Source organism: Haematobia irritans, chromosome 3, assembly GCF_050003625.1.
Source record: "Haematobia irritans isolate KBUSLIRL chromosome 3, ASM5000362v1, whole genome shotgun sequence".
In the NCBI taxonomy this organism is placed as follows: Eukaryota; Metazoa; Arthropoda; class Insecta; order Diptera; family Muscidae; genus Haematobia; species Haematobia irritans.
Window position 1 is genome coordinate 40481684 of NC_134399.1, and position 25512 is coordinate 40507195.

The 25512-nt window shown below is 32.8% G+C and overlaps 1 protein-coding gene across 2 annotated transcripts in view; it reads right to left on the reverse strand.

Annotated features, from left to right (window-relative positions):
* The window catches only part of kek5 (leucine-rich repeat, immunoglobulin-like domain-containing kekkon 5 protein), a 524846-nt gene that overhangs the window by 476274 nt on the left and 23060 nt on the right, over positions 1–25512 (reverse strand). For both annotated transcript variants that reach the window (XM_075300232.1, XM_075300233.1), the window contains one exon: positions 4552–4591. The gene's annotated coding sequence lies outside the window, so the exon portion shown is untranslated. The remainder of the gene's footprint in view (positions 1–4551; positions 4592–25512) is intronic.

Genomic DNA, 25512 nt, shown 5'->3' on the forward strand with positions numbered 1-25512 from the left:
CACATTCCAGTGAAACCACTTAGAGAAGCTTTAAAACCCTCAGAAATGTCACCAGCATTACTGAGGTGAGATAATCCACCGCTGAAAAACTTTTTGGTGTTCGGTCGAAGCAGGAATCGAACCAACGACCTTGTGTATGCAAGGCGGGCATGCTAACCATTGCACCACGGTGGCTCCCACAGCAAAGGGAAAAAGAAGAGAGTTGTCAGGAGCAAGACTGTGCGATAGAAGTATTGTCAGAAGAAAGCGAAAAGAGATCCCAGAAACAAACTGAGGAGACCTAAGATCCCATAAAATTTATACACGCTCACAAAAAATCGCTTCTGTAACATATACTCCCAAACATATTTTGCTTCAAGCATATATATTTTTGGGTATTGCCCAAACATTTATATGTTTGATCTCTTCCAATATATAATATGTTTGAAAGTATATTGGTCTAAACAATATATGTTTGGGTAGTCTAAGTTCCAAATATTTTGTATTTTTGCATCCAAATTCAATAATGTTGTCTTCCAAAAAACAATATGTTATTATGTGAACATATAATATGTTTGGAAGCATTTTGCACCCAAAAATATTATATGCTTAAAAAAAATTCTCCCAAACAATATTGTGCTCAAAATTTTATTTATTTATTTATTTATTTATATATTTACAATCATAATGAATTATGAAAATAAACAGGTAATATAGGTGCTAACAACATAGGTTTTCGACCTGAATGCTCAAAATTTTGTTTCTGCCCAATTGTATATTCCCCGACATCTTTCTCACTTCCTCGAGATTTTTTAGTTCTTAGCACCTTTTTCTGTAATACAAACATTGTAGAAGAAATTATTCAATTTTATGATTTTTTAATTTTACCTTTTGCCGGATGGGGATTCGAACAGCGGACCACACAGTTTGTAAGGATCAAAGAAGTAGCTGATCAATTGCCCAAGGAAAAATAAAATGTTAATTTTGTAATAACAAGCAACAACCACCAACTTAATTCAATATCGCTCCCTGTTAAGTAGCGCTCCAAGCTACTAAACACATATATGTTTATATGCTATTTCTAAATTAATATATGTTTGCATTCAAGCATATTATATTTACAAACATTTTATGTCCCAAACATAATATGTTCTAACATATTAACATATATGTCCCACACATGTTATGCTTGTTTATGAACATTATATGCTTGCACTCAAAAATATTGTGTTTAAAAATTTGTGTTCCAAACATATAATGTTTATAGCCAAACATATGAAAAACAGTCTTTTTCAACCGTGTACAGATCGACTCAAAATCAGCTTCTGTCGGTGTCCGTCCGACCGTCTGGCTATGTATTCCCATGTTGTTCGCAGGATTTCGTTTGCACTAATTAACCGATTTTGATGAAATTTGGTACAGCACTCTTCAAGTCTGCAAAATATCCTCGAATTTGGATTTAGATATATCTCTCATAGAAGAGAGTTGTCAGGAGCAAGACTGTGAGATAGAAGTATTGTCAGAAGAAAGCGAAGAGAGATTCCAGAAACAAACTGAGGAGACCTAAGATCCCATAAAATTTATACAGATCGACTAAAAATCAGCTCCTGTCGGTGTCCGTCCGACCGTCTGGCTATGTATTCCCATGTTGTTCGCAGGATTCCGTTTGCACCAATTAACCGATTTTGATGAAATTTGGTACAGCACTCTTCAAGTCTGCAAAATATCCTCGAATTTGGATTTAGATATTGTTGAATGTGAACCACACCTAAACGCCAAGTTATTTTTCCGAATTTTATTTGACATTTCTCTATTTCAGACTTACTCAATTTGAACCACGAAGAGATACACAATCCAACAACGTGTTAAAGTTATCCAGACTTATTATGCAAATGGGCGTTCAAATCAAAATGCATATCATGCACTTCGTGATTTTTTTGGTCAATTTGATCGTCCAAATGTGCGTACAATCGCAAAAATCGTGGATAAATTCGAGCAAACCGGGTCTGTAGAAGATGTGAGAACACCAATGCATGCTCATACAGCTCGTACTGCAGAAAATATTGCTGCTGTTCGCGATAGTGTGGCTGAAGAGCCGTCCACCTCAACTCGTCGTCGTGCCCAACAATTGCACCTCTCATGCTCGTCGTTGATGAACATTATGCATAAAGACACGCTTACAAGGTGCTATTGGCTCAAGAACTAAAGCCTCTTGACCATTCCAAACGTCGTGAATGGGCAGAATGGTTCCAAGAAATGGCAACAGCGGATGATCAATTTTCGAAGAAAATCATCTTCAGTGATGAGGCACATTTTCACCTCAGTGGATTCGTCAATAAACAGAAGTGCCGCATTTGGTCGAATGAGAATCCAAGAGTAATTGTCGAAAAACCAATGCACCCACAAAGAGTGACTGTTTGGTGCGGTTTATGGACTGGCGGCATCATCGGTCCGTATTTTTTCCAAAACGAGGCCGGTCAGGCAATTACTGTGAATGGTGTTCGCTATCGTGAGATGATAACGAACTTTTTATGACCCGAATTGAAAGATATGGATGTGGACGATATGTGGTTTCAGCAGGACGGTGCCACTTGCCACACAGCTAACGAAACAATGGCTCTTTTGCACGCAGAGAAGGAATATGATCACCTCAAACATGTTTCAAGAGCAAAATGTTATTTTTGTATAGTGACCATGTAACATGTTTGTCACTAAAATGTTATTTTATCGTCAAGTATAACCTGCTTGCCGAAATCAGATTTCCGAGAAAATAACATGGTTGCGAAAACCATGTTACATGGTCACCACCCAAAAATAACATTTTGCTCTTAAAACATGTTTGAGGTGATCATATTCCTTCTCTGGGTGTGCGCAACAAATTCAATGGCCGAGTTATCTCACGTAATGGCGATGTCAATTGGCCGCCAAGATCATGTGATTTGACACCGTTGGACTTTTTTCTTTGGGGTTATTTGAAAGAAAAGGTGTATGTCGATAAGCCAGCAACAATTCAAGAGCTGAAGGATGAGATAATTCGGCGCATTAACGGCATAGAACCTCCATTATGCCTCAGCGTCATCGAAAATTTGGACCATCGGATGAAGGTGTGCCACCGAGGTCGCGGCGCCCATTTGCCGATATTTTGTTCCATACATAACTGAGTAATACCAATATATCGTAATAAAATAAAATTACAATAATTTCCTAAATAGTTTGTATTTAATTCAAAATCAACATCGGCCCTTGAAATTTAACCATCGCATGTATCGCCCGATTTGCCGAAATTTGGCTATAATACCATTATTTATTAACCAATCTTATTCAAATTTAAAATTCATATATCGATGTCCTCATTCCAGAATACGCTAAGTCGACGTAGCATTTTAGCGTAGTTCGTTGTTTTTTTATTCGGAACACCCCTCATTTTGAAGGTGTGTATGTGTAGAATGTTGCTCCTATTTTGATTTTGGAATTCACTCTTCAGTTGTCAAAATGCCGTCCAAGCAAGAAGAGCAGCGTATCAAAATTTTGCTCGCGCATCGCGAAAATCCGAGCTACTCGCACGCAAAGCTGACAAAATCGCTAAAAGTTGCCAAATCAACCGTTACAAATGTAATTAAAGTGTTTGGGGAACGTTTGTCGACAGCCAGGAAGTCTGGATCGGGGGGAAATCGAAAACCGGAAGCCGCTGAGACGACAAAGAGAGTTGCCGGTAGTTTCAAGCGAAACCCTAACCTCTCTCTCCGAGATGCCGCAAATAAGCTGGGTGTATCGTCCACAACCATGCAAAATCTGATGGCAGGTGTCAAGCGTGAGGCCCGGCAATTCGGATTTGGAAAAGCGAAAGCCTAACTGAATATTTTTCCTGAATTTTATACTAATTGGACTTTGAAAAAGAAATTTAATTTGATTTTTTAAATAAACGATTTCACCGATTTACACGCGTTTTCCCTTGACCAAATTTTGACCGTATCACCCTTTATATTGATGTTCACAAATTTGGCTATATTATCCTCAGGAATTGACTTGATGTCCCCTTTTAATAATGGACTCAATTTTTCTGTAGGTGTAAAATCGAAAATATCTCCTACATATGTATCATCGTATTATCGATCGTATAAAAATGAGGCACTTATTCTCCCTAATTCAAATACGGCATATAATATTGAAATGAGAAGCATCGCCCACCACCCACATTGTCTGGGATTTCGATTTTTATTCCAAATTTATTTAACAATAACCTCAATTCTAATTCGGTAGGGTGGGTTTAGGGTGTGATAAAGTTGGTCCCGGCTGACTTTCTTTCCTTGTTTATAGTCGGCCTTTCTTGGTTTAAAAAACAGAGTTATTTTCTAAATGAATTTTCGCAAAAACCGACAATCAATACAAAAGATAAACCGGTCCCCCGGTTTTTATCTCATCTCTCATCATCATTGATAAGTGAGTCTGTTAGTTAGTTTCAACGCTCTGTCTCAACCCTTCTATGATTGGAATGATGTATACGAAGGCGTGTCTCCCGTCATCGGAAAGGGGCGTAATAAACGAAATAATCATAATCGTATCCAATCTTACCTTTCTCAATAATAATGATGTTCTTCCAGAACCGCAAAACCTAAAACAAAGAAAAAAAGAAACGTTATAAAAAATTGTTTTCACTGCAAAAAACGTCGAATCAGTACATTGACTTGTACATGTGATAGCATTGATCACATACATGTATAACTGAAATTCTCCTAACAGGGCGTTGTCCAATGAATCACTGATCCCTTAATTAATTCGAATGGTTCCTACATAATGGATCAAATTGTCAATTTTAAAAACAACAATGTCATGTCCGCAAGCTATCGTCTAAGTATTACATTGCAACCTGGCATTTTGTTTTGTACTTTGTCATTAATATTATTATTATTTTTCTTTTCTTTATTGTAAAACATATTAATTTTAATGACATTAATTAATGTTCATAAATACAAGTTATTTAATATTTCATTGTATTTAAATCACACATAATTTATCATAGTATTGACATAATTATGAGAAGCTCTCGGTGATGGCCCGTAATGAGTATTGTTAATCAATTCGCCAATATTGAAGATTACTCCCAAATGAAATAAAAGAAACAAAAAAAAGTTAATAAATGACAGGACATTTGTATGTGGGCCTGATAGCTTGGTTGACTATTGGAAATTTATGACGCACGTGTGTCATGGCATATATCATACAATAGAATAAAAGAAAGAGAGCGAGAGAGAGAGAGAGAGATTGTACGATAAGGGGTCTCCAATGGGAAAAAACAACATAAATAAGAGTTTAGTTATCTCTACTAAAAATCTATAGAGTGCAATTTAGACATACATACACACTCAATATCACCCTTATACATATAAAGTGTGTCTGAGTGTGTAACGTATTGTTGATTTTATCTGCAACCGTCATTGCAATTGAGGCTGGCCACATTAGACCCAACTACAGCTGTAGCCTATTTCAAATTCCAGGCAAATTGTGTGCGCGTGTGTTTGTGTATGTGTGTGTTAAGTGAGGGAGAGAGTATATTTTATTCAATGGATCTGAATTTTTATGGCCTATAGTCAATTGAGGCTGTTCGAAAACTGTTTTTATTTTCCATTTCATTTGGATTCAATACTTGGTTTAGTGTATATTCCCAAATGTCTGTCTTTTTGTTTGCGTCTGCCTATTTATCCATCCCCTTGCCTGCATACAGTGCCACACATAAGTATTGGCACAGCACACTAAACCACATAGTGGTCGGGGTATCTGCGAAAAAAACTGTGCCTACCAGAAATATTGATTTTAAGCCCCATAAAATATATACCGATCGACTCAAACCCACTTCCTGAGTCGGTTTAGCCCTTGGTGTCAGTACGTCTGACAATACATTTGTTCTTCGCAGTATTCACACTCAGAAAATTTAATGTCGTAACTACAAGTAAATTCCACAATATTGAGTAGTTCAAAATTTTACTCACAGTTAGTTAAATTTAACTATTGATGAACAAAATTAAGTCAGTGGAAGTAAATTGAACTTACGGCCATTACCAGCAAAATGGTTAAGAACTCCCAATGAGTTCGTAAATGGACTGAAGCAAATATAATAATAGGGAATGCGTATTTTATCGAACGTACGAAGAAGTTTCTCAGCGTTACTGAACTTTTACTGTGCAATACTACGAAGTCTAGTTGAACACGAAATTTCCAGCTTTAGTATAAATAAACTAACGATGAATGTCAATTCTAACTACCGTTGAGTGAATGTACTTCTAGACAATAGTTCGTCTCCGAAACATGTGATCGTGTGGTGTTTCTAAAAATAGACACCCTTGACTGTATGTGTTAATGAATACATGCAGCCAAGCAAGAAAAGAATAAACAAAGTCACATTTGGTTGTTGATGAGTGTAAGAGCTAAGTGGCCCAGTGGATAGTGTGTTTAGTTAGAAAACTGATGGTACGCGGTTCGATCCTCTGTCCGGACAAAAGGTAAAATTTTATAATATGATAAAAATAAAATCTAATAAACGATTGTAAAGGATTTGTACTACAGAAGAGTAAGTGATTTGTACTAAATATAATATGACATGTAGAAATTGGGATCCTCCCCCTTGAGGTCTCCTTGCTCCAAGTCTCCAGGTGGTCTAGGAAATCCGGAACATTATTTTTTTCGTTTTCAAAAATGTATTATTTAGTTAATTTTTTACTTCTGAACAGTTAAATTTGAACTTGATGACAAAAGTTAAAACAAATTACTAACCTATAAGAAAATGTTGAACTTACTATGGGTAAATGCTTCTTTAGTGACATACGAAATTCAATATTAACACTGGTTAGTTAAAAACAACTTGCTAATGGGTTCACTCTTCTTTGAGTGCAGGTTGCTATTATTAAACGATTTTGATGAAATTTGTTACAGTGTTGATGGAAGAATGGAAGAAGAATGGCGGGAATATTGGCACAGATACAAAAAACATAGTCCATTCAATGTCTAGACCTCTGTTATCAAACAAAAAAGAATACCCAACAAGCACTAAATGTACCAAAACACTAATTTAGTACTATCTGTGCTAATAATTTTGTTCCTCAATGTGCCGTTTTAGAATTTTTAAAAATCAAATATTTAAATAACAAAAAAAATCTTAAACAAACAAAAAAATTTAAAATTATCTATGCTTAATGCAGTTACAATCCAAATTAAGATATTTTTTTAATTTAAAATAGCTTCATATAAATTTTAACATATGGCGTTTTATCAAAAGTGTTTGGTGTGCCCATACTTATGTGTGTCACTGTATACATTTTCTCCATCGTCATTGAAGTGGTTTATGCTATACCGCTTTACCTAACTTTTCTGGCATAGAAATTGTTTCAATTGTTAAGTTGCTGATGGTGGCCGAGAAGACGGAGGTGCTTCTGTGGTTCTATTTAGTTTGGTTTATTAACATTTTGTTGGGTGCAAAACAAAGAGAAACAGCTGTGACTGAAATCCATCCGATTCAAGTCAATTGTTGTTTTTTTTTTTATTTTCTCGTATTTCTCTATTCTTCAAACTTTCGATTGTTTTGAACTCAGCCAGTAAAGTTAGCTATATTCTGCGGTATTTACAACATTTATTTGATATAACTAAGCGCCGCAGATGGTTTCAACAATTTGTCAATGCAAATTTGAATTGTTATCGTAGTTGGCCCGAATAAAATGCAAGTGTAAAAAGCTATGTTGGGACCTCAGGGACTAACTCTATCTCTTCTGATGAAATAAAGTTTAGATAAATAAATTCTAACAAAGCAAATCAAACTAAGATAAACACAAATACATAAAATTTAATAAAAGTAATTAGTTTAAAATAAAGCATTTTATTAATACAATAATAAATTACAAAATTCATTCATTTTAAAATTAAACTGAACTACACTAAATGAAATTAAATTGCGTCAAATTAAATTAAACTGAATTAAATAAGGTTCAGTCAAATTAAATTATATTGTACTCATATAAATTTAAATTAGAATTAATTAAATTAAACTAAATTCAATTAAAAAATTATACCAATTTAAATTTAAATTATATTAAAATAAATTAAACTAAATAAAACTAAATTAATTTAAATAAAATTAATTAATCTATAATTAAACAAATTAAAAAAGAAATTATCAGTTAAATCAAATTAGACTAAATTAAATTAAGTTAAACAGGTTAAATTAAAATAAATAAAACGGAATTATATTAAATTTAAATTAGATTAATTTAAATGAAATCAAATCAATTAAATTATACTGTAAAAAAGGGCAACTCGCGGAAAAGTACACTAAAAAATATTTGGATCTAAAGATTTCGGGCTTTAAACGAAAGAGATTTGTAGGAAACTTTTTAACCATTGTTGTTGTTTTTTTTATTTCAGCTTAAAACCATACATTGACTAAACTACAAGTGTAGCTTAACCAACAGAGGAAAAGAATGTTTGTTTGGATGGACGCACGTTTCGGAATTACCACATTAAATATACGTTCTATAAAATTAAAATTAGGATATGATTTATCGAGGTTTCCTTCCATTTTTGCCAAATACTAGAAAAAGTCATTCACTTACAAATAAATGACAGTTAAAAAAAATCTAATTATAGCAGATATTTCAAAGTAAAAAATGTTTTGTCTTTAAACCAAAGATACAAAATTCTCAAAATAAGTCTTAGGCCATTTTTGAAGCATTTTTATCTTTAATTCAAAGATTCAATAACCCTGATTATTTAAAGACCATTGTTTTAAATCTAAATTATTTTTCCTTTCTTTAACCCTTTCACTACCAATGTCCACTTAGACGGACATTCGAAAAAGACACCAAATTCTATTTTCCCACTTAGTTTCGATTTATTTCTCGATGTTATTTTAAAGTAGAGGATTTAATCTAAATAAGCTATAAATATTTTGCATATTGGTGAGGTCTAAAAAACATTTTTATAAACTTCTTTAGCAATAAACGAAAAATACGAAAATTTGAGACAATTTTTCTACTGTATGTTTCCAGTAAATGGACATTCATACAAAAACTATAGCTGATACTTTTTCGGATTCTTTTTTGTGTTTTTTCTCACACTTTGAAGGATATTATACGTCAAATAGCGCTTATTTTCTTAAGGCCATTTGGTCACAGTTCAAGAATCAAGTTTTCAGAACAAGCTCATATAGCTCTCGAAGTAATTGAGGTAGGTTTTCAAAATGACAATTTTTGTTCTACATACAAGTTTTTAACATTAGGTTTATTTCGGTAGTGAAAGGGTTAAGGCAAATTTGCCTTATCGGAGGGACATCAATTTCAAAGATTTGTGTCCTGAATTTGATTAAAAAAAGTTAATGGAAATATTATACATTTTCATTCAATGTTTTATTTTAATATTATGCAAAGAGGCTGTCCTTAAAATTATGTTAAATACTTTTTTCTAAGGATAATACTTCCGAGTCGATCTTGCCAACATTTCGACAGTAGACATTGCAATTTTCTCAGGCTAGCAGATCATCAAATTAAGATTTCGTTTATATTTTACATTGGTTCAAACATATGGGTTCCCTAAGCCTTTGTAAAAAATAAAGTTTTCTCCATGTTGTGAGAGAACAAATAAATGTGTATGTGCACACATACCGCGACAATAGCCGATAATAATAGTTGCAAAAAGTGAGGTTATAGTACTAAAACTAGTGGATTTAGAAAGAGATTCTGTTGAAATCCACTAAAAGTCAGTTGAAATTACCCCCCATTGCAAAACTACTGAAATCAAGCGAGATTGCAGTCAAAATCTATTTAGAGTAAATGTTTCGGGCATAGTTTGAATGGGCTATTACTTATTGTGTAGCATTCTTTGTTCTCTATTGATGTTATTGGTGAGCTTTGAACAAAATAACCTATGCTTGCGAGTAATTTCAACAGCGTTGAGAGTTATTTCAATCTTGTTTTTCTCCTCTCCTTTTTATGAGAATTTGTTCACAAAACTTATCCGGCATCATCCCCCATGTTAGCCACCCACACTCTTTGCCAATTGCATTTTTGTTGATATTATTATTTTTTTTTTTCTTTGTACCAAGTGATTTCATTACAATCACCCACCCCACCTTCTTGTTATACTTCTTTTCTAGAGAGAGAATAACAGAATTGTGTCCCTTTGTTGTCTGCCTGCCAAAACTTTTGAAAATTTGTTGGTCGATGAAAGTCACATTTTCAACGCTCTCCTACCAAAGCAGGAGAAAAGAGAAGCAAAAAAACATTGGCTAAGGCAAAGACCATTTTTCAACTACAGGTAGCTTAACTTAAGCACGAAATAAATGGGTTTTTATTCTGTGTGTGTGTGTGTGTTGAGTGTGTACGCGACTTCGAGTGAACATTTTTACAATTTATTCCATTTGTTTTTGTTGTTGTTTGTTTGTTTTTATTGTATTTTCGCAGTTTAGTAGCTACCGTCTGATTCAATGCGGCGTTCTTTTATTGTTTTATCTGTGAATTTATTTGGTTTTTATTAATCGTTCGTGTTTTTAGGTCTTCTTTCAAATGCTTGATTATTGCCATCGCGCTTGGCTCTATGCATCTTAGAGAGTTTGTTGAAGGCATTTCGTATGTCTGATATCTCCCTAATATTCTCCTTATCTTTCGAGGTCTGGCATTTTATCAAGGCAAACTGAAATTTCTTAAGCATCGAATAGATGCCTTCGACACGTTCACTGTCGAAGTGGTTGAAGCAATTAAGCAAGGGATTGCAAGCCATTGTATGCTCCAAATTGTAAACAAATAATGCTACATTTTAATTTTCTTTATCGATACTTTAGTTTATGATAACGACGACCACCAGGGCATTTATTTATTTTAAAGATCTGCCCCAAATACCACTTTTACCACTCAGCCAAACTTAGCGGATGACTGCATTTGTTTGCTTTATTCATCAGCGATGATCTTGAAAGCTGTTAATTAAATATTTTGTGCGTTTCTTCATACTTCAAATTCTCTTGATGTTTATCTAAATCATTATGAGAATTTTTTAGTGGGAAGTATTTGTGGATAATTATCGTTTAGGGTTTAGCAATGGACTGGTTTCAATGCCATCACAAGACCGGATTATTCCTCCGGCCATCTAGAACGTCACAAGATACAAATGGCAAACGTCTTAGATAAATATATACTGTGCCGATACTCAGTATCGATGTTTTTTTATTAAATATGGAAAGTAATTTGTCTGCATTATTAACGATTTATTATGCAAAATCCTATGATTTTATTCATTGAGCAAATTATGAAGTTTTCGTATTTTTAGTTTATGATGTTTTGTTGTGCATAAAAATATTTTGCAAACCAGTTAATTAATAGCTTATCGGAGAGACATTTAACAATGAACTATGCTAGAAACAAACCACTGATTTTAAACTCTTTAACTGAATTTTAATAAAGATTGATGATATCAAATGAATGTTTTGTTTATTGCTAGGTGTCGATATGGGGAATTCCCATGTCTTTTCATTAAGAACTAAAAAATGGATCTATGCAGAATAACGTTTTATTGTACTTAAATAAAAAAATAGATAAAACTAATTTTATTGGTTAAAATAAAATACTCCGAAATGTACTGGATTGCTAATAGGCAATAGATGTGCTCAAAATCAAATTTCTCGAACATTCAAAAAACAGTGAACGCAACAGGAAGGAACATTTTGGTTAGATTTAGAAAAGTAAGGTAAATTTTAGATAACTTTAACTAAGCTGAAATACAAACGCAGGTGTCACACGGCCTTCATAAAAATAAGTAAATATTTTTCGACATATTCCAGAAAATTTATTAGACATAATTATTGTTTTTTTTTTCACTTGTGAAATAAAATTTCGAAGTTTGAAGAAAATTTTTGGAGTTCAAATTTGCAAAAATGTCTTTGTAACATGATTGGTAAAATTTTGAGAAATTCTGAACTATTTTGTGGGAAACACGAATTTAGTCAATCTTTATGCTCCACCGTGGTGCAATGGTTAGCATGCCCACCTTGCATACACAAGGTCGTGGGTTCGATTCATGCTTCGACCGAACACCAAAAAGTTTTTCAGCGGTGGATTATCCCACCTCAGTAATGCTGGTGACATTTCTGAGGGTTTCAAAGCTTCTCTAAGTGGTTTCACTGGAATGTGGAACGCCGTTCGGACTCGGCTATAAAAAGGAGGTCCCTTGTCATTGAGCTTAACATGGAATCGGGCAGCACTCAGTGATAAGAGAGAAGTTCACCAATGTGGTATCACAATGGACTGAATAGTCTAAGTGAGCCTGATACATCGGGCTGCCACCTAACCTAACCTATGCTTCATTTGTGTATGATTTTTCTCCTTTTCTAGTTCATTAAACACAAAAAAAAATTAAAATCAAGAAAACTTTCTCAAGACATAATCATTCCATGAACTAAAATATAAGTAAATTGGCTTTAGTGCAATATACTTTTTTTAATTTATCCAATGAAATAATTAACCGATATGAATCTATAGAATCCAGCTTTGAGGCTGCGCTGCCAAATAAGATCTAGAAAAGTTGAAAACAACGCAAATCCTCCCACTGCGGTAATGCAGATTTGCATCGAAACTTGGGGGCCTTAAACTTTGCACAAATAACTGATTCATTTCGGGCCCTACAAAAACATATAGCTCCCATTTATCTTAAGATTTCATTTCACCCCCAGGTTAACCTTGGGGAGCCACCGTGGTCCAATGGTTAGCATGCCCGCCTTGCATACACAAGGTCGTGGGTTCGATTCCTGCTTTGACCAAAGACCAAAAAAGTTTTTCAGCGGTGGATTATCGCACCTCAGTAATGCTGGTGACATTTCTGATGGTTTCAAAGCTTCTCTAAGTGGTTTCACTGCAATGTGGAACGCCGTTCGGACTCGGCTATAAAAAGGAGGTCCCTTGTCATTGAGCTTAACATGGAATCGGGCAGCACTCAGTGATAAGAGAGAAGTTCACCAATGTGGTATCACAATGGACTGAATAGTCTAAGTGAGCCTGATACAACGGGCTGCCACCTAACCTAACCTAACCTAAGGTTAACCTACATATCCTCTATCTGACTTGTGTCTATTCTTCTAGAGAAAATTTCTGTGATTTTGTTCCTATTTTTTTCGTTGCCCGTTATTCTATAAGGATGTATCAGTAGACTTCCTAAATCGCTTCCTTTGGGCATTGAACACAACCTCTGCACACTGATAGTTCCGTCCGGCAGTTAGTTACCGGATGCATTTTAACATGTTTCGAAGGATATTTCATTTAGTTTCCATTTGAGACTTACAAACATTTGTGATATTTAATATTTGATAATCGTTGATTGTCCTTATTTCAATTCAATCTTTTTTGAAGAGACAATGTCAAAGTCAACAAAAATCAACGAGGAATTAGCAATGCTTTCTACTCCAGTAAATTTCATCTTTCTGACTATCCCCTGTTCCTCGATCCCTAGTTGGCCAAACAGTTTTTACAGTCTTTGAACTTCATTTGTCGAAATTGATGGAAATCGCCGACACAAGCAATAAAACGACACATTTTAAAATGGACTAAGGAAGCGGAATTTTGTCCCACACATTTTCTCTAGCGAATTGTTTTTTTATACCCTAGTGGCGCGTGTTCTCATTGAAATCAAACAAATCTCCGAGTTTATGTTCTAACCATAATTCTTTGTTGAAATGTCGCTTCCTTGATAAGAATCCATTTTGTCTCGTAGTTTATGTCATTGATTTGGCAATAGTAAAAAAAAAAGTTAACCTCTTTCTCTAGTTGCTGGGATCACATTTTCGAAGGGTGCAGGGAACTGCCATCAGCTATCCTTCCACAACATGACTTTGTTATGAGCTCATCATCAGTGTTGGCGCGTTATCATAGCCTAAGTCATTGTGCGCCTTGACTTTGGTGTAAATTGATTTGGCGGCATCATCCTGGGTATTGGAAACTACTCCCACTACTGCCACGACAGTTCGCATTCGACCGTCCTCCCCACCCATTCTCCAGTGTCACGCTTACGGGTGTGCTTCGTGACAAAGTTAAGCAGCAGAATATAGCATGCCATAGCTCTGTTGATGAGTGCGACAATACTGACGAAAAGGAAATCATCGTTCCTTCCCAAGACATTAAACTTGAGGACTCATAAAAGGCGAATAAATTTGGGAGGAGTATTCTGGAGGTTCTGTATAGTTGCACATCAAACCCCAATGACAAACGTCAAAAGAGCTCAAATAAAAAATTGTGACAATTTTACACGTTGTTGCCTCAAATGAAGGCACTCCAGAGGCGAGGGCCATGGTGAACCAACTCTTGGGTGGCAATGACAAGTGCGTTATTCTTGGTCATGTACGGTTTACAGTGAATATTGACAAGTCGCATAAGTGGGGGACTGTCTTTTGAAAAATCGTTATCGCAACAATTGTAACGCTGCAATGACGCCTTATGCCTATGTGTGTTTGTGTGCATATACAATTTTTGTGTAATGACAAAGAACTGGGGCGAAGTATTAAAGTTTGAAATTGCAATGTGGTTTTTAGCATGTACAGTAGAGAGCAACAGCTCGATTATCATACTGTCGAATTTATAAATCTAGAAGTCATCAAAAGTGGAAACATACAGTTTAATTTTATATAAATAATTTAATATTTTTTACTATTTTTATTGTTTGAATAGATTCATTTTACACAATAATTTAATAATTATATTTTAAGAGTTCAATTACATATCACCACTTTTCAATTTAAACATAATATTTAAACTTTTTTAAAATTTTTTGGTAGCTAAATAACAAATGAATAAACGAAAACCCCGTGGATCTTCCAGAAAATAGTGTCAAAAGAGTAAAAAGTTGGTATTTATGAAAAAATACAACTTATATGCGTATACGAAGATTGAGAACATCAGCATAGAAATTATCTGTGATACGTTTTATTTTGTCTTTAACAAAAGAGAGATTGTAATTCAAATGTAATTGAGAGGTAGAGTAGTCGAACGGCAGATTACACATAATTTTCACAATTTTTTATTATTCAATTTAATTTAATTTTAAATTGTTTTAATTTAATTTACTTCAGTTTAATTGTATTTGATATAATATAATTTAATTTAATTCAGTTTAGGCTTTAATTCAAATTAATTTATTTTAAATTTTATTTCAATTAAATTTTACAATGCAAAAATTTCATAGCTCTAAGCCACTGTACATGTGAAATTGCTCTTAGTGCTCTTCTCGTACATTTTTGATTGCTCCTCGCAAAGTCATAAACATTTTCAATTTCATTTTAACAAAGATAATGAATGCGAAAAAGACTGGAGAGAAGAGAACGCAATCATTATTTGACAGAGTAAGAAAGTTCGCGTGATTGCTGAATGGGTGGGTGGGTCGGTTGTTTGTGTTATTGTTTGTCTAAAGGCAAGAGTGTATCCACTTTCACTGTTCAAGTTCCACCGCTTTCAAACAACCATCATCATCCATCCATCTATCTATCCAGAACAGTAACCTCATATCTTCCTGCTTGATTCTATGTCTAACAGATGAAGACCAAATGAATATGTTGATGGTGAATACACACCGTGATGATGATGATGACAATATGTTTGTTTCGAACCCCAAACATACACAAATACAATATAGTAAACTGAATACAATAACGTTGTTGTTGGGTACCTGTACATTAGGTAGGGTCACGGCCTAAGGCAAAAAAAAAAGTTGATGCAGTCACCCCCCAGTTTTGTAGCATATTTGAAGACAATTTCAGAACACAAAAACTTTTTTTTTTCCGTGCACCCTACGACCCCCCGAAATACAATTTACTGTGCTGTGTCGTCATTTGAAGTCCGATCGAAAAGAAACGCATATCGTTGTTCATGGTTGATCAGGGGCTATATTTCGTGCATTGGTCATTTTTGACTCCGACGTCAAATTTGATTTTTAATTTTTTTATTTCGCTTCGTATAACCCTATGATGCCCATTTCTTATAACCATTATAAAGATCTTATCAAAATATGAAACTTTTGCTTTGGAAGTATTTAATTATATTCATAAACAAAAAAGTTACAGAGATTTTAAAAAGTCAATAGGTCACCCTACACACCACCAAATAGTTTTTGTTGTGTTGTCATGATGTCCGATCGAAACCACATGCACATCGTTATTCACATCTACGAAATTAATTTGAAAGGTATTTAATACACACAAACTGTTTATCTGTAAATTTCTAACCGTATCATTGTATACATACTCGTTGTGTGCACTACGGCATTTTCTGCGTTATGCAAAGTTCTTGTGTTTTTGCTTGAACAACTTGAGAGCCTACTGTTTTAAAATCTAACAATAAAAGTAAGTGGTAACGGAATTGTGGAAAAACATGAAATGTACTCAAATCAAATACAAATCTAATCTAATATTTTCTTGTTTAAAGTATTTACTCATGTGACAACATTGCTCACCATTGTGAAGATGACAAGAAAACGCAAAAAAAAATACGGCGTAGTCAGATGTTGAAAGGCAGAAATTTAACCAATGTGTAAGCAGCATAACGATCTTCGTAATTTTCCACAATTCCGTTACCACTTACTTTTATTGTTAGATTGATTGTTAGATTTTAAAACAGTAGGCTCTCAAGTTGTTCAAGCAAAAACACAAGAACTTTGCATAACGCAGAAAATGCCGTAGTGCACACAACGAGTATGTATACAATGATACGGTTAGAAATTTACAGATAAACAGTTTGTGTGTATTAAATACCTTTCAAATTAATTTCGTAGATGTGAATAACGATGTGCATGTGGTTTCGATCGGATATCATGACAACACAGCAAAAGCTATTTGATGGTGTAGGGTGACCTATTGACTTTTTAAAATCTCTGTAACTTTTTTGTTTATGAATATAATTAAATACTTCCAAAGCAAAAGTTTCATATTTTGATAAGATCTTTATAATGGTTATAAGAAATGGGCATCATAGGGGTATACGAAGCGAAATAAAAAAATTAAAAATCAAATTTGACGTCGGAGTCAAAACTGACCAATGCACGAAATATAGCCCCTGATCAACCATGAACAAGGATATGCGTTTCTTTTCGATCCGACTTCAAATGACGACACAGCACAGTAAATTGCATTTCGGGGGGTCGTAGGGTGCACGGAAAAAAAAAGTTTTAGTGTTCTGAAATTGTCTTCAAATATGCTACAAAACTGGGGGGTGACTGCATGAACTTTTTTTCGCGACCCTATCTACTGTACATAATAGTATACGTAAGTATGAATGGATATTGCTTTTGTGTTGTTTCGCCCAATAATAATTTAAAAATCAATACAACAAAGTTTTAAGTTTTGTTTTCTTTTTTTGTCAGTCATTGGCATAATAGTGACTCCGAGCGAGTGAAAAGTGTGTAGCGGGTGGTCTGAATATATCGATGATGATAATGTTGGCTTTGTTGTTGCTTATTTTCCACATTTTTTCTAGAGCGGGTAAACTCCATTGTTATACATTGAACATTTACGTTCCTTGCCTGAATTGCCGTAATATCAGACATTTGGTTAACGGAAAAAATGATAACAGTAATTTCGAAGGAAAAAATTGAGTTTCTGTGTGGTATACCGTGGGGTTGAGGGCGGGTTGTATGGGAGAGGGTGGGTGGAAGCAAACAAAATTTGATATTTTATCAATTTACCTGTGAAGTCATTTAACTGTCGATGTTCATTTGTATGTGAATTCGTTAATGCGTTTGCTTCGTCGTTGTAAGTGCTGGCATCGAGTATTTGTACACAACTCGGAGAGTGGGCAAGTGAGTGACATAGAGAAAAAACTTGTGTTGAGTAATGGAAATTGAATAAGGCACTCAGCTCTGGCTAATCAGGAAAACAAAAATCGAAGACCAACACTACTACTACCACCATTGTCAAGTATTTGTAATAGTGCGAGAGAAGATACGAGGAAGATACCTTGATCTGTGTGTCACACGGAAATCGCTTTGAGGACGTAAGTGATTTCGTTCCTTAATTACTTTTAATTGCCTTTGTGTAAATATCTGTGTTAGTATTCACAGCGAGATGGTAGGAATCACCGAGTCCCAGACTAGGAACACAATACACAAAGACGGTTGTTACCTGAATATGTTAAGTCACTTAAATTCTAATTCTGCAAACAATATCTTTTAAAAATCTTTAAAAGTAAAGGAAACTCACTAAAAATTATTATTTTAAAATGTTTATTATTTTATTTAAATTGTTTATTGAAATTAAAAAAAAATATTTAATTTAAAATTCTATAAATACGTAAATATGATCTCAAATATGATGGTTAATCACTTCCTGTACTAATTAGTACAGGTATTCATAAACTATCCTGTTTGTGATCAGATGAAATAAAGAGTTATGAAATAGTAAAAGTCAAACACTTCTACAGGGACCTTACTACCCATCGGAGAATTACTCGCCATAAAAATCAATCATAGAAATTCATTGTATCTATTAATTTTTTAATTGGACCAATTGTTCTTTTTTATATGCAATGGTAATTTCTATTTCTATAATCTACCAATATTTAGAGAAAATTTTACCAAAAAACTACCAAACAAAAAGATCTTATTTTGCAAAATTTTATTTCTATAGAAAATTTTGTTAAAATTTTATATCTATAAAAAATTTTGTCAACATTTTCATTCGATAGAAAACTTTATCAAAATTTTATTTCTATAGAAAATTTTGTCAAAATTTTATATCTATAGAAAATTTTGTCAAAATTTTCTTACTTTAGAAAACTTTGTCAAAATTTTATTTTTTTATAGAAAGTTATGCCAAAATTTTGTTTATATAGAAAATTTTGTCGAAATTTTATTTCTATAGAAAAATATGTCAAAATTTTATTTCTATAGAAAGTTTTTTCAAAATATTATTTCAGAAAATTTTGTCAAAATTTTATTTCTATAGAAAATTTTGTCAAAATTTTATTTCTATAGAAAATTTTGTCAAAATTTTATTTTTATGGAAAAACTTGTCAAAATTTTATTTCTATAGAAAAATTTGTCAAAATTTTATGTCTATAGAAAATTTTTTCAAAATATTATTATAGGCAATTTTGTAAAAATTTTATTTGTTTAGAAAATTTTGTTAAAATTTTATATCTATAGAAAATTTTGTCAACATTTTCATTCGATAGAAAACTTTATCAAAATTTTATTTCTATAGAAAATTTTGACAACTTTGTCAAAATTTTATTGACTTTAGAAAACTTTGTCAAAATTTTATTTTTTTATAGAAAGTTATGCCAAAATTTTGTTTATATAGAAAATTTTGTCGAAATTTTATTTCTATAGAAAATTATGTCAAAATTTTATTTCTATAGAAAGTTTTTTCAAAATATTATTTCAGAAAATTTTGTCAAAATTTTATTTCTATAGGATATTTTAACAAAATTTTATTTCTATAGAAAATTTTGTCAAAATTTTATTTCTATTGAAAAGATTGTCAAAAATTTTATTTCTATGGGAAAACTTGTCAAAATTTTATTTCTACAGGAAATTTTGTCAAAATTTTATTTCTACAGAAAATTTTGTCAAAATTTTATTTCTATAGAAAATTTTGTCAATATTTTATATCTATAGAAAATTTTGTCAAAATTTTATTTTTTTATAGAAAGTTATGTCAAAGTTTTATTTATATAGAAAATTTTGTCGAAATTTTATTTCTATACAAAATGTTGTCAAAATATTGTTTCTATTGAAAAGATTGTCAAAAATTGTATTTCTATGGGAAAACTAGTCAAAATTTTATTTCTACGGGAAATTTTGTCAAAATTTTATTTCTACAGAAAATTTTGTGAAAATTCTATTTCTATAGAAAATTTTGTCTATATTTTATATCTATAGAAAATTTTGTCAAAATTTTCTTACTTTAGAAAATTTTGTCAAAACTTTATTTTTTTATAGAAAGTATGTCAAAATTTTACTTATATAGAAAATTTTGTCGAAATTTTATTTCTATACAAAATTTTGTCAAAATATTATTTCTATAGAAAATTTTGTCAAAATTTTATTTCTATAGAAACTTGGAAATTTGTCAAAATTTTATTTCTATAGAAAAATTAGTCAAAATTGTATTTCTATAGAAAATTTTGTCAAAATTTTATTTCTATGGGAAAACTTGTCAAAATTTTATTTCTATAGAAAAATTTGTCAAAATTTTATTTCTAAAGAAAATTTTGTCTATAGAATATTTTTGTTAAAATTTTATTTCTATGGGAAAACTTGTCAAAATTTTATTTCTATAGGAAATTTTTTCAAAATATTATTTCAGCAAATTTTGTAAAAATTTTATTTGTTTAAAAAATTTTGTTAACATTTTATATGTATAGAAAATTTTGTCAAAATTTTATTTTTTTATAGAAAGTTTTGTCAAAATGTTATTTATATAGAAAATTTTGTCGAAATTTTATTTCTGTAGAAAATTATGTCAAAATTTTATTTCTATAGAAGGTTTTTTCAAAATATTATTTCAGAAAATTTTGTAAAAATTTTATTTGTATAGAAAATTTGTCAAAATTTTATTTCTATAGAAAAATTTGTCAAAATTTTATTTCTATAGAAAATTATGTTAAAATTTTATTTCTATGGGAAAACTTGTAAAAATGTTATTTCTATAGAAAATGTTGTCAAAATTTTATTTCTATAGAAAAATAAATCACAATTTTATTTCTATAGAAAATTTTGTTAAAATTTCCAAACTGCGTGAGACGATAATAGAAACGAACGACCTCTAATTTTATTCGAACAAAGAGAATTTCAAATTGCACTATTAAGACCAATTGAATTGAATATGTTACTATAGAATTCATTAATAATTTTATTTGTCAGATTGTTGAAATTCGCACACGCAAGTCTGTGCATATGTTATTTTATTTTTTTTATAGGTAAGTTAATGTAATAATAATTTGAATATAAATGATGTCACGTGCTAATATTTTCCATATTAAATTACTTCTTAATCACAGATAGGAACGGTAACATATGGGATAATTTGTCATTTAAAATTCTATACACTGCAGGGGAAGATGTTGTGTATTAATTGTCCAATCAATGTCCACGATTACAACTACAACTAGACCTCGTTTTGCGTCGCAGATAGGTTCCAAAAAACACTACGCAAACTAAAAGGACGCAATGCGACTTATGAGTTTCTATGGCAAACTATGCAAAGATTGGAGATAGATAATAACGCAACTTTGAAAATCTAACGACGCCAAATAAAAACTAGTACTAATTCAACAGCGACGCAACTTCGAAACAACGCAAACCGAGGTCTAGGTGTACATTGGTCATCTATTTCTCGCATAAGCGGAGAAGAACTTATAATATGTATAAGCTCAACGATTCCCCCAAAAAATTGAGTCTTGAAGAAATTTCAAAGTCTAGAACTTTTCGACGGCAATCATCTTTTAGCTACATTTCAATGTTTATCACATTGGACTGAATAGTCTAAGTGAGCCTAAATCTTAATCGGGCTGCCACTTTAACCTACATTTCAATGTTACTTCACAAACCAAAAAACCAATTATATAACAAATACCAAGGATTAGAGGATTAAAACACAAAATATCAAATATGCAATGCATTCTATTCTACCAGGTGAAAAAGTGATAGATTCTAATCAATTGCTTTTCAGGCAATCTTTAGTATTCACAAAATTGTCATGGTCACTTAAATCTGCATGAACACTATCAACTTAACACAAAGACCAAATTCCAACTCTTTAGTCTTCTTTTCGTTTCAATGTTAAATTGCTGTAAACATCCGTGGAAATGTTCCAACTCCTTTGTATAAAGAGACAATCAAGCGATGTTGCCATTCCCAGCACCACTGATTACAGGTCCAACGAATTCTTTACGAATTGCTAATTCTTCAATTAGCTTTCATTCATTCATTTGTCTTAACTTTTATAATGTATTCATGGATTTGGTTGTGCTAAGGATTCCATCGTTTGATGACAAAAGGTAGACAATGACAAGAAATCCGCAACTAAAATAACTTTGTAGAAATTCGAATAAGATGGTGGATATTGTTGCGTATTAGGGTGACGAGAGAGAGAGAGATAATGAGAGATTTCATTTAGGATAGTATTGCAAAAAATTTTGCAAATTGTGGATGCAAAAGGTAGATCAAAATATTGTTCTATATCTACGATATATCCTAACCTGAACCTTGAATTGTATACTGATTTTCGAAGTATAAATTTCCCCAATATTGAAATCGAACTCCAGGTGTGAATACAGAGAAGTACACCAACTGTAATGTGGCTCCCACTTAAGCGGGTCTCATGGGTGTTAATGTGGTGAAGAAGTTACTAAACCTTGTTGCAGATTTGGTTCTCTCTTCTATATCTCTTCTATATCTTTAAGAGATGCAGTGCTCTTAGATGCGATAGCAAAGATGTAATAATGAATCAGTATCCGAATACAACCTTAAGCAATATGACCCAAAAAGAACGGTTTATATTTGGAGACATGCTATGTTATCACTACCACTCGACAATTTTGAAAGATGCACGTAGGTGGTTCAAAAAGAACACGTAAATTTCAGTGGTTTAGTTCTCAATGAGGATTACATTAAAAAGGTGAGAATTGTTCACCTCGCTCTCCAAAGCTCCTAAATTGAAATGTTCTTCGGATTAGCATCTGGCGTATTGGACAGCCACAGTCTCGGCGAAAAAATGAGATGCGGATCGTGAATGCTGTTGATATTCTTGATTTATCTGTACTTTATGGCAATTCTTCCTGTCCTGTCAATTAACCTGTAACCTGTTCTCGTAAATGGTTAAATCTTATGAATAAAATCTAACCATCAGCGGTCCACCCTAATAATATTCTATAAGCAACCAGTCTTTGTTTCAAATTGAAGCACTTGTACTAATTAATAATTTTGTGGCTAGATGTGTTTCAATGTGCTGGAATCATCAGAATACGCTTAACAAAAGCTAAGTTACCATCCCAACTCCACTCAGGTACAATATCCATCTCATTCGTGATTGTAGTTTTTAGGCGGGTAAGGGACCCAGATCTCCCTTATGGCTCTCCATCCAACATCTGACAAAGTTTTCATTTTATATGATTCCAACAAAAACCGCTTTCATTATTATTCAAATAAGCATTGATTAAATCTGAAAAGAATTCAAATTACTTTCTCCTACTCCCAACGTCACCCTCACCAATTCAGAGTGTGTTTTTTTTGGAGGTTGGAAAATGGAAAAATGGAGATTATTGATTTGCTCCACAGGGAACATCAAACCATATCATTGTGTTTACCTTCGATAGGTTGGTAAAGTGAATAGAAAATCGAAAACATGGAACAAAGAATGAGGTTTATTAACTAAATACAAGTTTCCGTTGTGTGTGTAATAAAAATGTGAACAATAAACATTTCAGAACTATCTAATTTGAGTGATAAATAAAACGATCGACATAGACAATGCAACGATGAACACCAAAATACAGGGAGGGATCTTGCTTATGAAAACATTGGAGGAAGATATGTGCATTTTCTTATCTCTTTTTGATTAAAAGAAAAATATGAAAAGTACACAAAACCTAAGGTAGCACCCTTTTGTATGCCCCAGAGAGGACAGGGGGAAGGTAGGGCGTAGAATGTTGACAGACAGATAATATTCCATGAAAAGTTTAGTCACCTCAGTCTTACGCAAATATTTAAACGGACGTTGGTTGCAGTGATAAAGAAATTGTAACTGCATTCCCGACCCATCGTTAACATTGTCCACAACGTCCCACTTATCTCTGAAAATGGTTATGGACTGAATGGACGTTGTACGTTCTATCGGTTAAATCCAACCTATCAAGTCGCTTAGATATCCTGTGAATGTAATCAAGCTAATATACCAAGGTTAATAATGACCAACAAATTCATCAGAGAGTCACCATTTCGTATTTAAGCACATTCCCCAGCTATTAACTAGGACGAAAACCATTTTGACTAAGCAATGAATGTTGTTAATAAATTATTATTTACTTTGTTCAAAATTGCTATTCTCATTTTTTTCCGTTGCTTCAATTATGGGGATAACGAACTAAGAACCCAACAAACATTTGCATTGGGAATTTTATGAAATTTTATTAAGGTAATTATTTTATTTGAAAAACTTATTTTTATCGCTTAGACGTAGATACTATAAGATTACACTGAAAAAAGATAGTAGTTAAACTAATTAAGTTTCGGAAAATATAAGTACATTTTTTGGTACTTCTAGACCATTTCAAAACTTTAGAGATGGAGAACCATCAAATGTTATGTATGTTATGAAGCGGCAGAACTTCTATAACTTTTCAGTGGATCGTATTTGACAGATCGTTCTCAAGCTGTATATACTGGGGAGAAAATGTCTGATTCAACGGCGGTGAAGTTAGGTGAGCCACAATAATCAATCTTTGGCCCTCTTATTTTTTCTATGTATGTTAACGACTTTCTACAACAATTGCATAATTGCAAGGTTAAAATGTATGCAGATGATGTACAAGTCCAAAGGATAAAATAAGAGAAAGCGTTCTGAAGCTTAATGATGATATCAAAATAATATATAGATATAGGCCATTGCGAACGGACTTCTTTTGAACCCTCACAAAACCAAATGTCCTCTAGTTGAGAAAAATCTCGGAGTTGTCTTTAACGATCGCCTAGCCTGGACGTACCATATTAATACATGGGACACTTTTATACCAAATTGAGCCCACTATGGCATGTACATGTGTATTCTCCAAAGGGTATCAGAATACTGCTTGCGAAGACGTTTCTTTTGCTTACCTTCCTTATGCTTGTGAAATTTTCGCAAATTGTGATTCAGTCAGCTATTGCAAGTTGAATATTGCTTTTATTGGTGTTATAAGATATGTTTATAGTTTGCGGAGAAAGGATCATGTTTCAAATGTACGGGAGAATCTGTTTCATATCAGTTTTGACCACCTGTTGAACATAAGAGCTATAATTTTACGGCATAGTTTCTTATAAGCTGGAACCCCATAGGAACTAGAGGTGGAGAACTATCGATAGTCGGCGCCATCGATAGTCGACGATAGTACTTTCACAACCATCGATAGTTGACGATAGTACTATCGATATTCGACGATAGTATCATCCACAATAATATACATATTTGGTTCGTATTTAAAATTTGTTTAATATTTTAATATGAATATTGTACGGTATTAAAGTTATTTGATCCAAAAGGTTTGGTTTAAAAATAAAATAATGTTAACATTTTTCGCCTGTCGAAAACAATTTGTCCCGCTTTGTTGAAGGGATGTTTGTGTCGTACAAAACGGCTCTTTTAAAGTAAGAAGCTACTGAATGTATTGACGATCTACAACTTCTGCTTGTCGGTGCAATATTGGCAGTATTCGCCGAAATAGCTGGAATCAGAGGCTAGAATTTCAAAGCCAGAATGGTATCATTTTAGATGGTCGTGAAAATTCGATGTGTTTCTGCTCGTTTTATACTCCTTTCCGCAATTAAGGCACT